Source organism: Odocoileus virginianus, chromosome 7 (assembly GCF_023699985.2).
Source record: "Odocoileus virginianus isolate 20LAN1187 ecotype Illinois chromosome 7, Ovbor_1.2, whole genome shotgun sequence".
NCBI classification, from domain to species: Eukaryota; Metazoa; Chordata; class Mammalia; order Artiodactyla; family Cervidae; genus Odocoileus; species Odocoileus virginianus.
Window position 1 is genome coordinate 66964128 of NC_069680.1, and position 16350 is coordinate 66980477.

Consider the following 16350-nt stretch of genomic DNA (forward strand, 5'->3'; position numbering starts at 1 on the left):
GTGGGGTTGTGGGGAGCAGCATGAAGTAGGACAAGCAGAAATAATAAAATAAAATGATAGAATGTATTCAAACAGAGCCTCTTGATGAGGGTGAAAGAGGAGACTGAAAAAGCTGGTTTGAAACTCAACATTAAAAAACTAAGATCATGGCATCTGGTCCCATCACTTCATGGCAAATAGAAGGGGAAAAAGTGGAGGCACTGACAGATTTTATTTTCTTGGGCTCCAAAATCACTGCAGAGAGCGGCTGTGGCCATGAAATTAAAAGACACTTGCTCCTTGGAAGAAAAGCTATGACAAGCCTAGACAGCATATTAAAAAGCAGAGACATTACTTTCCTGACAAAGGTCTGAATAATCAAAGTTACAATTTTTCCAGGAGTCATGTACCAATGTGAGAGTTGGACTATAAGGAAGGCTGAGTGCTGAAGAACTGATGCTTTCAAATTGTGGTGCTGGAGAAGATTCTTGAGAGCCTTTTGGACTGCAAGGAGATCAAACCAGTCAATCCTAAAGGAAATCAACCCTGAATATTCATTGGAAGGACTGATGTTGAAGCAAAAACTTCAATACTTCAGCCACCTGATGCAAAGAGCCGACCATTGGAAGAGACCCTGATACTGGGAAAGACTGAGGGTAGGAGGAGAAGGGGGCGACAGAAAATGAGATGATAGGATGGCATCACTGACTCAATGGACATGAGTTTGAGTAAACTCTGGGAGATAGTGAGGGACAGGGAAGCCTGGTGTGCAGCAGTCCATGGGGTCACAAAGAGTTGAACATGACTTCGCGACTGAATGACAACATTCAAACATCTAAAACTACAATAACTGTAAATAGATTCAACCAACCAATTAAAAGACAAGCTCACCTGATCGGGTTGAAATTATTTAGGAATGTGCTGTTTCCCAGAAACACATCTATAACTTGAAGATTCAGAAAAGATGAAAGTCAAGGATAGGGGAGAGCTGCAGCCGACACATTCTAACCAAAAGAAAGCAGTTGGCTGTTTATTATCAGACAAAATAGACTTTTAGATGAGGATAAGGTCAGCTGGGACTTCCTTGGTGGTCCGGTGATTAAGAATCCACCTTCCAATGCAGGAGACACAGGCTTGATCCCTAGCCAGGGAAACTAAGATCCCATAAGCTGCAGAGCCGCTGAGCCCAAGTGCCACGACTGGAGAGCTCACACCCTGAAACTCCAAGAGCCCACGTGCCCTGCTGTAACTAGGACCTGATGCAGCTAAAAGTAAATAAATTTGAAAAAATTTAATTAAAGAAAAAGAATAAGTAGAACTGACATAAGTTTATTGGTGGGTAAAGAGGGGTAACCATTGCAAGCAGAGAAACTGTGTGAGTAAAGACACAAAGGAAGAGCCTGCCTAACACATTTTAGGAGCCCAAATTCAAACACGGGCTACAGAGAGATCCTTCTTTGATTGCGACATTACTGTCTGTTATTTTTAATGTATATTTTTAATATCTAGGTACCTTGTTAATTACTCCATATACATTATTTCTACTTTGATAAATCTCACAATGTAGGTACTTTGTTACAATTAATACCATTTGGGTTACAGAAAACCACCTCAATTTAAATTGGTCCAAGTGAACAGAGATGGATCTCCCACTGGAAAAACCCCAGGGAAGGGCTTCAGCTGGCAAAGTTTGAGTCATAGCCACACTCCCACCAGTGAGCTCAGGAGGACAGGCGACTGTGATGCAACAAGCATTGTGTGTCTGCCTAGCCTGGGGTGTGGGGTGTTAGAATGAAAACCCCCAATTAAAACCTCATGACTGATGTAAGGAAGGGGTATTTCTCAATGGAAGGAAACCGACATAAGGATGGGTTACACAAGAGGAGATTTTATTATTTTACAAATGAAATTCTGAGACTCAGTGGCCAAGTGTTTGTCCAAAGCCCCAAACTCCTACGCAGATGAGCCAAGAGGGAACTGAGCTTTTTTTCCTCTAAAGAGCTGCACTTTTTCTCCAGGCAATAGGTATAGAACTTTGTATTGAGCAGGTTCTCAAGATACATATGAATTGATTTTAAAGAAGCTATCACAAATAATGATAACTGACCACTTTTCTTCAGAGTCACTACAAGTTTTGAAACAAAGAACTTGAAAGCCAACAATCCTACAGCATATGGGCCCTCCCAGGGTCTTCCACAGACACTTGGCCTTGTAATTGATCCTCCCGTCTAGAACCCCTTTGCACTGATAATCTGTACTATGCAGTTTAGCCTTGAAATCATCTTTTATTGCTTCATAGCTGGTCTGAGTCTAGTGCCTCCCTGTGTCCCCCACAATCCCCAACTAAGCCAGCAATGGATATTTAGATAGTTAGCTCTAGGTTATTTGACTAAAATAATTATTCTTAACAGTTTTAAACTCATGGATACATCTGGAAAACTGATTAAACCTATGGGATCCCACCCCCAGGGATGGAAAAAAAATCAATGTCTAGTCATGCATATACACAAAACTTTTAGTGACTCTGCAGCCCCCTAAAGTGCATTCAGGACGTACACACTTCATGAATTAAGAGGGTTAAGAATGCCTCAGGACTTCCCTGGTGGTCCAGTGGTAAAGAATCTGCCTGCCAATGCAGGGGACATGTGTTCGATCCCTGGTCTGGGATTGACCAGCGGATCCTGGTCTTGGGGCATGACCATGGGGCAAGTGAGCCCATGCACCACCATTACCGAGCTATGCTCTAGAGCCCACGCTCTGCAACAAGAAAAGCCACCACAATGAGATACCAGCGCACCACAGCTGGAGAGTAGCCCCTACTCTCAGCAACTAGAGAAGCCTGCGCAGCAACTAAGACCCAGCACAGCCATAAGTAAACAAGTAAATAATTTTTTTAATTTATTTTTTAAAAAGGAACTGCCTCAGAGACAGTAGAAGAAAATGTTACTATATGGGCCGCCCCTCCCCCCTAAGAAATAGTACTGCATGCTATTTAATCAACTTGAAAAGATCAGGGCCAATTCATATGTGACCACCCTAAGCGACCATGGTGTGCCAACCCTCAAGCGAGGATACAGCCCGTAGTCTGCTGTCGGCTACGTGGCTCCCACTCCGAGTACATGTGCCAGGTACTCTGCTGGCCGTGGGGGCTACAAACTAGACTAGGACCCTGTCATAGATCCCTAGGAGCTCAGGACAGATGAGTAAGCAATGACCTCTAACACAGTCAAAGCTACTGTAGAACCATTCAGAGGGAATACTGGTGGGAAGGCGAGGGGAGGGGACATTCCAGTGGAAAGAGAATCAGGTGTCTTCTGGGGGAGGAGAGAAGCATCCCTGATGGTAGGAACATGAGCAAAGACCCAGACGCAGGTGGGGTGACATGTGCTGGGAAGCCTGAGCAGGCTGGTGTCACTGGAGCACTTTTGCTTGTCACACCTGGTGGGGAGGGTGTTGCTAGTGGCATCCAATAGGTACGACCCAGGGCTGCTAAACATCCTTGAAACAAGGAACAGTCTCCCACAGCAAAGAATTATCCAGTCCACGGGGCCAACAGTGTTGAAGACGGAGGATGAATCCTTGGAGCGTGAATGAGAGAGTGGTCACCTGTGTGAGAAACCAAGACCATATCCAAGAAACTGCTGCCATCAGACCCACCTTCCCTAATGCAGAGATACAAGACTTGCATCATCTCATCAGAAGAAAATAGTGGAAGCAGTCTATTCTGGAAGGTGCAAGTATAAATAAATTCTTAGAGCCAGCTTGAGGTCTGTACTCATATCTCAGCTGTTTTCTGAACAAGACTATGTTGTACCAAAGGAAAGTAACCTGGGGGTTATGATGGAGATGATTTGTATGCCCATCCCAGGGAGCAGCAGGTCATGGGATTTGGTTTATCCACGGGATTTGGTTCATCCATGGGATTTGGTTCACCTAGTTAGAAGACAGTGGGAATTGAGCTGCTTCTAAGGGCCACCTGGGATCAGACATCATCACCAAGGACTGGTGAATTCTCTCCACAACCTCAGGAACATTTCACTGGGGAGTAAGTAGCTCCAGGTGTAACTGTCTCTTCAGTGAGTTCCCAACTCTAGGAATATGGGAACACAGTCCTTAAAAGAGCAGCCTGGAAATGCAAATCAAACCTGCAATGAGCTATCACCTCACACTGGTCAGAATGGCCATCATCAAAAGTCTGCAAATAGTAAATGCTCGAGAGGGTGTGGAGAACAGGGAACCCTCATTCACTGCTGGTAGGAATGTAAATTAGTACAGCCACTATGGAGAACAGTAGGGAGGTTTCTTTAAAAATTAGAAAGAGAGCTGCCAGATGATCCAGCAATCCCACTCTTGGGTAGAAAAGAAAAACTCTAGTTCAAAAAGGCATGAACCCCAATATTCACAGCAGCACTAAATACAATAGCCAAGACATAGGAGCAACCTAAGTGCCATCAACAGACAATTGGCTTAAGAAGAAGATATGTACTATATGTGCATATAGTATGTATAATGAAATATTATGTTAATATTATACAATAGAACATTACTCAGCCATAAGAAGAATGAAATACTGTCATTTGTGGCAACATAAGTGGACCTATAGAATATTATACTTAGTTAAGTCAGCGAAAGGCAAATACTATGTCAGATACATGGAATCTAAAAAAAGAATACAAATGAATCTATTCACAAAACAGAAACAGACTCACTGACATAGAAAACAAATTTAAGTTTACCAAAGGGGAAGCAGTTGGGGAGGGGCGAGAGGGATAAATTAAGAATATGGGATTAACAGATACAAACTATATAAACTAGATAAATGACAAGGGTTTACTATATAGCAAAGGGAATTGTATTCAGTGTCTTGTAATAACCTATAATGGACTATAATCTGAAAAAAATAACCGAATCACTATGCTATATACCTGGAACTAGCACAATATTGTCAATCAACTGTAATTAAAAAAAAAAAAAAAAGATTTGCCAGGAAACAGGCTAGGAACTTTCTATGGAAGATCCATAAAATCACAGGAATATTATCTCGCTGAGGGGCCCATTGAAAGTTGCTACAGGAAAGAGAGATTTCCCCCCCAGAATAGACCACTGGGAACAACCACTACCAACTGTCCCCAACCAGGGGAGACCTCCGGGCCTCACCAACAGCCCACAGCTGCACCTGAGAGCTACTGGGGAAACAGTGCTTCCGAAGCTTCTGATGGAAACCCCCACTGAGATGGTCAGATTGCGTATCTACTTTCAGAGACCTGTTTCAGAGTTTTCTTCCCCATCCTAGCACAGGCCACCCCGGACATCTTTGTAGAACGTACCATGGGTTTTCAACACACCCATTACTGAAAGGGAAAGCCAGGTCCCCACCAACAAACTTTACCAGGAATAGGTCTAGAAACTCTGGGTTCGCCAGGGAGATTTGGGCTGTCACCTTGTGCTCAGTCTGGGTGGAAAAGATGACCTGGGAGAGATGATATTCTGACAGTTGTGGCAAAAAAACAACAAACTGACCCACAGCTTTTTCTTCTTCCTACCCCAATGCTCCAGCCAAACGTGCTAGGCTGGCTATAGGAAATCAGCTGAGATAGGAAAAAGAGAACACAAGAAAGCCATTTATCCTGAAACAAACTGGTCCTTCAGTTTCCACAAGACATCCCATCACTCACCCCTCCAGGGGAGCACTTGAACGTCAGTTGCCTTGCTTTCTGGGCACAGAGTATCATTAACTTTAAAAATGTGTAAGCTGTGGTGGTGGAGACGGGTCATCAAGCATGGTGCTGGGGAAAGGGTGGTTTGGGCTCCGTTTATGGAAACACACCGGGCGCTCGCAGGCTGCGAACCCCCCCAATGGAATCTTTTGAAAAGGCTTCTCCTTCCATCTGGCAATCCCACCGGCAGCAGACACGTGCCCTGGGAAATGTAGCCTGGAATTTCCATCTGCCGAATACTGGTGCTTTTGCATCTCAACTTACTCTCAACTTGGGGTCCCTTGAGTGAAGTCATTTGAGGATGGAGCCCACAGCTCTACCTCTGGAACCCTATTTTTAAATATCCTGTGATCTAATTATTTTTACAACCAAACTTCAGAAACCAAGTCAATTTTCTCTTGACTTTTGGGCCTCCTTTGGGACCATGTAATTACCCGGCCCTATTTGCAGGCTTAAGTGTGCGGCTCCGAGGTTGTCCAAATACAGGAAAAAGTTTTGTTGTGCGTACGTGTGCATAATGTCTTCGTTGCCAAGTCATTCCTAAATCGTTAACCGCTTTAAAGACGTGTTCCATAAAAACTTTCTTCTGGGCTCCATCCAAGGCAGTGGAGCCAGCATGGTCCTGGATGGATATTTCAGGAAGGCGAGGAGCAACCGCAAAGAACCGTTGTGCCTAATCATGGCACCCGTCCGGACAGTGTCGGAAAATTGCGACCAAAAATACCTCCTGAAGACAGAATGACTACCCAACCTGGGGCTGGCTGGCGGTGTCAAGGTGTTGGGTTTTCCAAGAATGGCACATAAAGAAGTAAAGTAAGAGTTGAACTTGGCTTGGAAAATGGCCCTGGTGATGCCAGGAGAAGCACTGGCAGTGTATAAAATAAAGACGGCTCTCATATAAGAAAAATCTACCACGGGGTAATGGGGCATAGGGGGTGTGGTACAGTCAGGAGCCACGTGTGGCAGCAGAGAGATCTGGGTTCAAATCCCAGCTCTGTGCCTTACTAGGATTGTGGTGTTGGACAATCGGACTAACTTCTCTGCTTGCCAGGTTCCTGTCTTCCACAGTGAAGATCATTGTGGAAGGAACAAAGGAGATCAAGTATGGAGCGCAGTACCTAGAAGCAGTATCTGTTAAAGCATTATCATCATAATTATTGTCTCATTATTAATTTCTTATATCTGTAGAGTATTTTAGAGCTTGCACAGGGCCTTACTAATCTTTTTTTTTTATAAAAACTAGGTAATTTATTCATGCAATTAAAAAATGGAAACAATATAAAAAAACACAATGAGACTCTAGCACCCACCTGGGTCTGTCCACCCACTCCCTTCCTCACTCCTATTCCTTCAGGCAACCCCTTTCTTTAGCTTCAGAGGTATCTTCCAGTGTTCCTTTATGCAGTTATGATACACATATATTCAGATATTTCCCCCTCTCTTACACAAAGAGAGCATTCTATTTACACTACTCTATTCTTTGATGTTTTTAACCTCATGATAAATCTTTACTATGGACAGATCCTACAACTGCATTGTGCTTCATGGTGTGTCTCTATCCTTGTTTCTTTAACCAGCCCCCTCTGGGTGGACTGGGCTGTTTCCGAGGCTAGCCTTCCGTTACTCCAACACTGCTGCAGTGAAGACCTTCGTCTACTGCCATTTTGTGCAAGAGCAGGCACACTCTTAGAATAAACAGAATAAATAATCGTGAGATCAAAGGGCATGGGCATCTGTGATTCTATCAATGTTGCCAATTGCTCCCCAGCAGGATTATACCATTTTGCACCCCCTTCAACAACAGACAAGATTTTGACAAAGGAACAATCCCTGTGAATGCTTCCATTGTTTCCTCTGCTAGCTACTCACCCCTGTGTCTCCAAATGTTATGCCTAGCCACTGTTTCTTTACTTTTACCATTTTAACCATATTTCAACATACAAATCAATGACATGAGGTATATTCACAGTATCCTGCAGCCATCACTACTTTCCATCTCCAGAATTCTTTCATCATCACACAGCGAAGCTCTGTACCCATTAAACAATAACTCCCCGTTCTTCCTTCTAGCTATCCTTATCAGTCCTGCCACTTATCCATGTAGCTGGTTTGAAGGGAACCAAGCCTCCTGCCAAGTCCCCTAAAATACTCCCACTTGCTCTAAGAACCGTAACATTCTTGCAATAATAAAGGAACAGAGACTCTCATCGTAATATGAGAAATTAGCCTGGTAGAAAAACATTGCCCTGGAAGGGGAAACCAAAATCTTAAAATTATATGTAAAATCACATTACACATAACTCATTTTTCTGTGCAGCTTTCCATGTAGGTTGGTGGGGACGAGGCTGAAAGGAGAGTGATGATGTTATATCTCATGACATGTGTGGCTAAGGGAATCAAAAGGGGAAGGCTGGGACTTCCCTGGTGGTCCAGTGGCTAAGACTCTATGCTCCAAATTCAGGAGGCTCAGGTTCCATCCCTGGTCAGGGAATGAGGTCTCACGTGTCACAACCAAGATCCTAAATGCTGTGTCGAAGACCTGGTGCCCCCAAATAAATAAATACATACCATTTAAAAAGTGGGTGTGGGGAAGGCTGAGCCAAGGTAAGCAAGCACATTTATCTGCCCCCTCCACTAAGGACAAGGCCTGGCTATCAGGTACAGAAAGGCACATTTATTTTTTCATTAGGCAAATACTTTGCTTCCTAAGCCCTGCAGTTCTATAGGTACCTCCCTACCAAGACCACCCAGACTCTCCAGCCTTGTCCAGATTCCTTGTTTCAAGCTCCAAACATCTCCCCCAAACTACAAGCCAGAGGGTTTAGGGGATAGAGAGGGAAGAGGAGGTAACAGTAAGTAGAAGAGATGCTGAGATCATGTAAATGAAGTGCTTATCTGAGGGCCTGGCCCCTGTAAGTGCTCAGTAAATGGTGACGATGATACAGATGATGAAAACAATGATAATGTAAACAACAGAGAAGCTTCCTCCAGTATCAGCTGCTTGAATGATGGCTCAGCTCCTAACAAGTGCAGCTGCTAACTTCCTTATTCTGACCTGGAACCTGTCCTCCTCCAGCTCTCACTCATGGGTCTTAGTCCCACCTCCTGAGTCACCTCAAATCTGATTACCTTCCACATATACACACCACCTACCAGTAGGTTGAAGAGCTTGATGATGGTTCTTTCTGGCATCTTCTCTTCTCCAGTTGGAACATCTCATCCTTCTTCAGACATCCTTCCTAAAACTTGGTTTCCAGAGCCTCATCCTATGTTTTGACAGGTTGGAACAAGGGAGGCAAGGAGAGAGTGGCTCCTATCGCATGAAACATAGAGAAGAAACACGGCTGAGGAGCAGGTAGAACTTGATGGACCCTGAGATTGAAGAAACAGGGTGAAAAGGAAGGGACTCCTTGGGTCATAGGCTCAAAGAAATGGTTCCTAAAATCTCACTCCAGAGCGGAGGTCCCTGGGCACCAACACTGGACTCTTGGCTGGGTCAGCCCTGGACCAGGGATGCCAGGACTTGATAGGCTGAATCTCTGGCGATTCTGTAATTTAAATGTGTTATTTCTGAAGTCCATCTAAGGTTCATGTGAGCTCATCTAAAAGTAGGATATTAGATAGACTCACAACACCCTCTCAAAGCCACCATATTTATCTTTAGGTAGAGAATGCAGCTGAGATGCGATGACTTTGAACTCCACATTTCCAGGGGTCAAGACCCACTTTGACCAGAAGAGCTCTCTCTCTCTTCTCTGTGAAAACCTGTGTGTGAGACAGGACAGAATGGAGAAGCAACATGCCGCAGAACAGGAAGGAGACACTGGGTACAGCTTTCCTCTCTTCCCCTGGGACCCCTGCAGACCCCACAGCCCGTGGGCAAGTGACAGGGTCAGCACCAAAATCTACGAATCATTAGTGGTTAATAGGCTGGCGGATCCCTGGCGCTGAACTCCAATTAGATTATACGTCTATGCATGTTTTTTAAGTCCTAGGTGATTTTTCAGCTCAGATTATCCAAGCATGTGTGTACTGCCGCGACTCAGCAGCTTAATTTCCTAAGCCTTCATTCATTCCTCCCCAGGCAGAAAATCTTCTCTGCCCATGATCCTCATTCTTCTAAAAACCTCCCCAGAGCAAATGCTCCGTGAACACCCCCTTCTCTATTAAGTCTAGCAAGTTTCAAGAATGAAGGCACAAGCAGACTTTGACATACAGAACACAGCACCAAGAAAGAAACCACAGCCACTGGTGTCCCCTTGAAGGGTGTCGCCCCACAACTGTGAGCAGACTCGTCATCACTGACTCCCGGCTTCTTCCTCTTCACTGGCCACAAGGTCACGTATCTGGATGCAAGATGCCTGGTTGCTGTGAATAGTCCCCATGATATCAGCAACCTGGTTACTTGTGCATGCCGGAACAGATCCAGGTGACTCGGTACAGGGGCCTGGATGATTCGTCTACACAGGGTACAGATGCGGAGGTCAAATTCCAGCTCTGTGACCCCCAGCGGGAGGATAGGTGTGACTGCATGTAGCTAGTCTAGCTCTTTCCCAGGTGTGGCTGCAAGTTCTTCCTAGCAAAGTACCATCTTTATTGATGCTGCCCAATTTTTCTTCCCATCCACCTTGTCTTTTCTGTTTTGGCTTGGTAGTGACTGCCTGAGTTGGCGCTTATGAGTCAATTCCACCTACTTTTGGTCAAACTCCACTCCTGGCTTGGTGATCTTCCAAGACAAATGCAGAAGCCACAGGAGGCTGGAGAGGTGCCCTGGCGGAGAGTTGCCCAACAGAAGTTCAATTAATTTCTTAAGTCGCCATCAGGACCTCCAACATGGGAGCAGAGGTCAGCATCCAAGGCCTGGTGGGGCTCCTGGCTGGTGTCCTGGGTAGACAGTCAGGAGAGCAGGACCTCCTCACCTCTGCCTCTCAATATGAGAACCTGTTCCTGACTCCAACACTCATACACACGAGGGGGGCAAAGCTTTTGAATTCCACATACTTCCTAACACGAGGGGCAGTGAGGAAGGCAGATACAGAAGCAGGGAGAACACTGCTCCAAGTCCGGCTCCAGTCCACCTGTCACACTTAGACCCTTCACTGCACTCACCCCACATCTTCAAACTTATGCCCCTCCTGTTCCCCAGCACCCCCAGGGGCTCTAGAATTTTTATATAAGAAGTTGAGAATCTGACTGGAAAAGGACCTAGGGAACTTGCTTTGAGTTGTTTATTAAGCACAGTATCTTGAGGTTGGTTAAGTATTTCTTGGGGGTGACTGATGGACATGATTGGGGTAGCCCCACTGCCCAGCAATCACCACTCCAGTTGGCTGAGTCGTCATTCTTTTTCCTCTCAACTTATGACACCCATGCCATGGACCTAGCTTTACTCCTCTCCCTTCCTTCCCCTGACCCAGAAGAATACTGCACAGATCTTCCCAGCTTCTCAGTGAGACCCAGTTAAACGCATTCAATGAATACTGCTCATTTAATTGGCAGCTGGGTATACTGCCTGGATGGATGCCAGGCACTGTCTAACAAGCCCTTAATCTATTCAAGACTTCATGATTTGCAGAACTTTCACATTCACCATCTTCTTCAACTTTCACAACTATTTAGAAGAGAGAGGGTCATTATCCCACCTTAAAAATGAGGACAAAAACAGGCATGGCAACACAGATTTTAGACACACTGACCTGAACTCAAAGTTCACTTCTAATGGCTATTGATCTGTGTGAGCTGGGACAGGTGTGAGTTTCAGCTTTTCCGTGTATAAAGTGGGACTATAACTACCCAGCTCGTAAGATTTCGGTTAGATCTAGAGATAGCATTCAAGTGCCTTGCAAAGTATTTGGAATGGAGGATAAGCTCCTAAATGTAACAATTTTGATGATGGTGAACACGGTGGTATTGGTTATGATGATGATTATACCAATCAAGATGTTGGTAGTGATTTTGTTGTTTATGTTTTCTAACTTTTCTACAGATAATCATGACTACTGTCATTTAAGGGAAAAAAAAAGATTCGAGTTCTTTCAAATCCTCCTGATGAGGGCTTGATTCTTCTACTCCAGGCTATCTAGAAAGCCGGCAGTCACAGACAGGTGCTGTCTGAATGCCCAGCCAAGGCCTCATTCCCCTCACTTGGTCTCGCTCACCATGTATTCAAATCCAGGTAATTTTGCCCAGCAGCTACTGGTGCTCGTGTAATTGTCCCCAAATTGTCCCACTGGCCTTTCTAGGAGGGAGCTCTTTATAATTAGCCCTTTCATCAAGATGCTGAAAGACAAGTGATTATTTGGGGGAATTACTTGTCAGCAAGAAGACAAAGCTTTGATACAACATAATAGAATCGCGTGTTAATTACAATCTGCAAGATGCTATCACATCATTTCTTAATCTACAGCTTATTAGGCATTCCAACCTCAGCTCCCTGTCATTACTGTGGGCTTGTTACAGCATATGAAGCAAACGGCATCTCAAATGAGGAAATTTCAGGACTGTGAGAATGCATCCATGTGCAGGTGGTCAGCAAGCATCATCTTAATGAAACTAATTTTGCCTTGGATCCAAAGTACCACCTGTATACCTATGAGGGCCAGCACACCCACACTTACACAGAGGCAGACATTCTCAGAACATCTTGTGAAAAATATCCAAACGCTTCCTGATTACATTTCTTCTGTTTTGCCTTCTCTGTTTTTTGTTTTTTCCTTAAGCAACTTGGAATGATTTCTTGAGATAGAAAACCAAAACTATCAATAAAGTATTCAAAATTCTCAGCAAAGTGCCAAGCCTGCCGCAGACACAGGGGCACAAAAAAGATAACAGAGAAGGAGAACATGGGTCCTCATGGAGTTTGTGATCTAGTTAGAGGGGCTCAGGGGTCACAGAACAAGGAGCAAAAGAGTGGCAGGAGCAGGAAAGCAGGCAGGTTTAATCATATTCCAAATATTCCTGGCCTTCTGAGAACAGAAAGAACAGGGAGAATCCGGTGAGACCTAGGGGAGTAGAAACTGGGTTTAGTCTAGAAGAATGGGTCAGATAGGAAGCAGAAGCAGGGAGGATCCTATTCTGTAAGCAGAGGGAAAGTGAAGGGATGAAAGGGGTGGGGACAGGATGAGTGTATAAATCTTGATGAGAAATGTGATAGGGCTCCATAGTGCTAACCCAATGTCCTTGTTCTCTGGAGTAGATTCAAGAGTCGGGGGTAAAACAGACAGGGGTTAAGAAGCTAATGATGCCCTTGGACTCAGGAAAGGTTAAGGGGAACTGGCTCCTCCACTCTTTTATAGTTCAGAGCCCCATCATCGAATTTGTCAGGACCCTTCTATGTCAATTTTATCCTCAATTAGGGGGTTTTCCTGCTTGTCGAGGGTGTCTGTATTTGGGGATCGCTTGTTACCCACAGCCTAGGGGGACCAAATTCCTAAGAGCAGTGGCCTCAGGTTTTGTCCCTTTGTCCATGTCAAGCCAAGTCATTTCAGGATGTAGCCACAGGGGGCAGTGCTGGGTCAGCTCTCAGTGACGGGCTCAAGATTTACAGGGATTAAGGCGAGGCGGGGGACACCAGATTTGGTTTCACTGTGATCTTCACCAGGATATTGGATTGCATTCAAAGAGCCACTAATGGAGATGGGGGCGGGAGGTGGCCAGCCCTTTGGAAAATAGTAACCCCTGAAGATTTTCCATCCTGATAGTGAAATCCAGTCACCTAACAGCGGGCCACCGCTCGGGATCGCCTGCCCCACTTTGCTTGGGTAGAGGGAAGTCGATGACACCAGCAGGCCTTGTACCAGGGCCAGGGAAGGAAAAAGCCACCAGTCGCGCTGTGGCCAAGTCAGCATCCAGAGGGATGGGAAGTCATCCACCGAGCCCCCAATTTCCTGAGCCCATGGATCCCCCCCAGTGGAGCAGGCAGAGGTGGCCCCCCAGACAGGAAGGGGTGCTGGGAGACCCTCCTGCCAGCGTGTCCACCACCTGAACACCCACATTAGTGATTCCTTCTCCACAGACAACCTGAGGGCGGGGGGCGACTTTGGGCTCCAAGGACCCGTTCAGTGGTATGACTATCCACAGAGGCACAGGAGGAGAGCTTGTGGTTGATCGCGAGGCCTCATGTGATCAGAAGCCAGTCTGGGCTCAGGAAGGGGATGAAAAAGTAGCTAAACTTTATTATCATTTCGCCAAGGTCAGCAATCAGGGAACGTGGCCTTCAGAACTGCTGACTCAGATGTCTCTCTAACACAGAGAGAGCTGGGCTTAATCCCTCTCTGCTCTCCTTCTACCAGACCATAGTGTTTACACAGCTCACTCAGAGCTTGCTGCAGCCTCCTTCCTGCCTTCCCCCGGGGCCTCGCATACTCTTCCAGCTTGCCTTCCGGGCAGCCTCACTGGTTCCATCCCTGGGGGGACCCAGTGCTGCCACTCTGTATCCCTCTGTCTGCTTTCATGCACACAGCGAGGGGCAATGAAGGAGTGAAGGCGTCACAGACCAGGGCTGGGATTCCAGCTCTTTGACACTGGTGAGCAGGGGGCAGCTTGTGACACTCACTCTGAGTCTCTGTTTGTGGACCTCCTTACAGCTGACTGTCAAGCTGTGGCGAAGACTAAGTGAATGTGATGTAGGTGAGGTGACCAGCCTCTGGCAGGCCACATGGTAAATGCTAAATTATTTCTTTCTCCAGAATGTGGGCCCCTGAGGGTAAGGACTGGGTGCTTTTCCCCTTTCGTTTGCACCATCCCTACGTGGCTAGGACAAGGCTGCGTGTTCCGGGAGCCCCAGCGGCCAGCACTCAGAGGTCTGCGTTACCCTCCACAGAACCACCAACCCAGGGGGCCAAAGCAGCGTCATTGTCTGGGCTCCAAGACGCGGCAGCTGAGGCCTGTTTATCTGGGTAATGCATTGAGAACCGTCCAGGATGCCACCCCTCTCACCCACCACCCCCACCACCCCCGGCCCTACCCCATGTTCCCAGACCCCCACACCAACCTACCCTTTGCTGGCAGGGGCAAAATCAGTGGCAGCTTCTGGGGAGCACAATTCCCCTCACTCATTCCCTTCTTCCCCCTGGGCCAACAGCTTCTTTATGAGTCACATTTCATTCTCAAGATGGAAAACCCCCAGCGCTCCTTTCCAGAGGGCGGCCAACTAAGCCGCAGCACAGCTCAATGGAAAGAGCCAGAAGGCTACGGCAGGATCCCACTCTGCCCTGTATCAGCTGAGCAACCTTGAGCCAACGGCTTAACTTCTCTGAACCTCTGTCTCCATATCTACAAAAAGAGAAGCAGGAAAAGATGGCAGGGTTTTCAGTGAAAGGATAGAGTAAGATAAATATATGAAAGGGCTTTGTGACCAGAAAGGGCTGTTGAAAAATGGGAGGCATAGTTGTTAAGGACATTTTTAAAAATTAATTAATTTATTTATTTTAACTGAAGGATAATTACTTTCCAATATAGTGATGGTTTTTGTGAAACATGACTATGAATTGGCCATAGGTACACACGTGTCCCCTCCATCCTGAGCGCCTCTCCCACCTCCCTCCACACCCCATCCCTCCAGGTTGTCCCAGAGCAGAGAGACAGTCTAAGGTTGTCTGCCGTGGGGTCATTTCATCTACTACGTACTGATTGTGTGTCTCCTATGTGACAGGCAGGGCATGAGGCTGGAGGGTAACAGGAGGACCTGTTTCTGCCCTGGAAGAGCTTCCATTCTCATGGGGGAGACAGTCAGTCACTATATCCTATGCCATGGGATCAGCGCTATGAAGGGTGGAGCCGGGGGAGGGGAGGGAGCTGAGGAGGCTGGGGTTACTGATATAGAGAGTGTGATCAGAGTGGGCCTTTCCTGCAGGACTGCCTGTCCTCTGGAGGTCTCCCATAGCGAACTCCCTGCCTTCCTCTGAGACAGTCTGACAGCAGCCAATAGAGGACAAAAGATTTCCTCCTACTAGCTGGCAGATTCTTGCCACCAACATCATGGTGGAACGTCATTATGGAAGTAGAAGCCAGTACAATTAGGTAAGGAGAAAAATAAGAGGCAAGTCCATTAGAAAAGAGGAAGCAGGTGCAATATGATTTCCAGATGATATGACTATACGTGCAATTCAACTGAAAAACTTCAGAAACAAAGTAGAGAATTGAATTGAGTGGTTTCTTCTTCTACAAACAACAGCCAGTTAGAGAATATACTGGAAGAAAAGTTCTTATTTATAGCAAGAAAAATGATAAAACGCCTTAGAATAAATTTCCCAAGAACTGTGCAGGAGCTATATGAAAAAAACTTTTAACAATCCACTGAGGAATTTTAATAATATTTGAGTAAATGAAAAAATATAAATTTTTGAATACAGAATCTAAGTGCTGTAAAAATTTCAGTTTTTCTGGTTCAAAGCAATTCTAGTTAAAGTAGCAATATGATTTCTTTAGACAAAACAAACTTATCTGCAAAAACAAAGATATGAGACTTGCCAGGAAAATGATGGGGGGTGGGGGGGTGGGGGGAGATGGAAACAGGCTTCCTCACCAGATATTTAAAAGTATTCATTATAAATCTACAATAACTAAAACACTTTGGGACAATGCATTAAAAGACAACCTCAACAGAAGCAAGTCCACATATAAACCCAAATGCACATTGGAATTTGGTATAAAT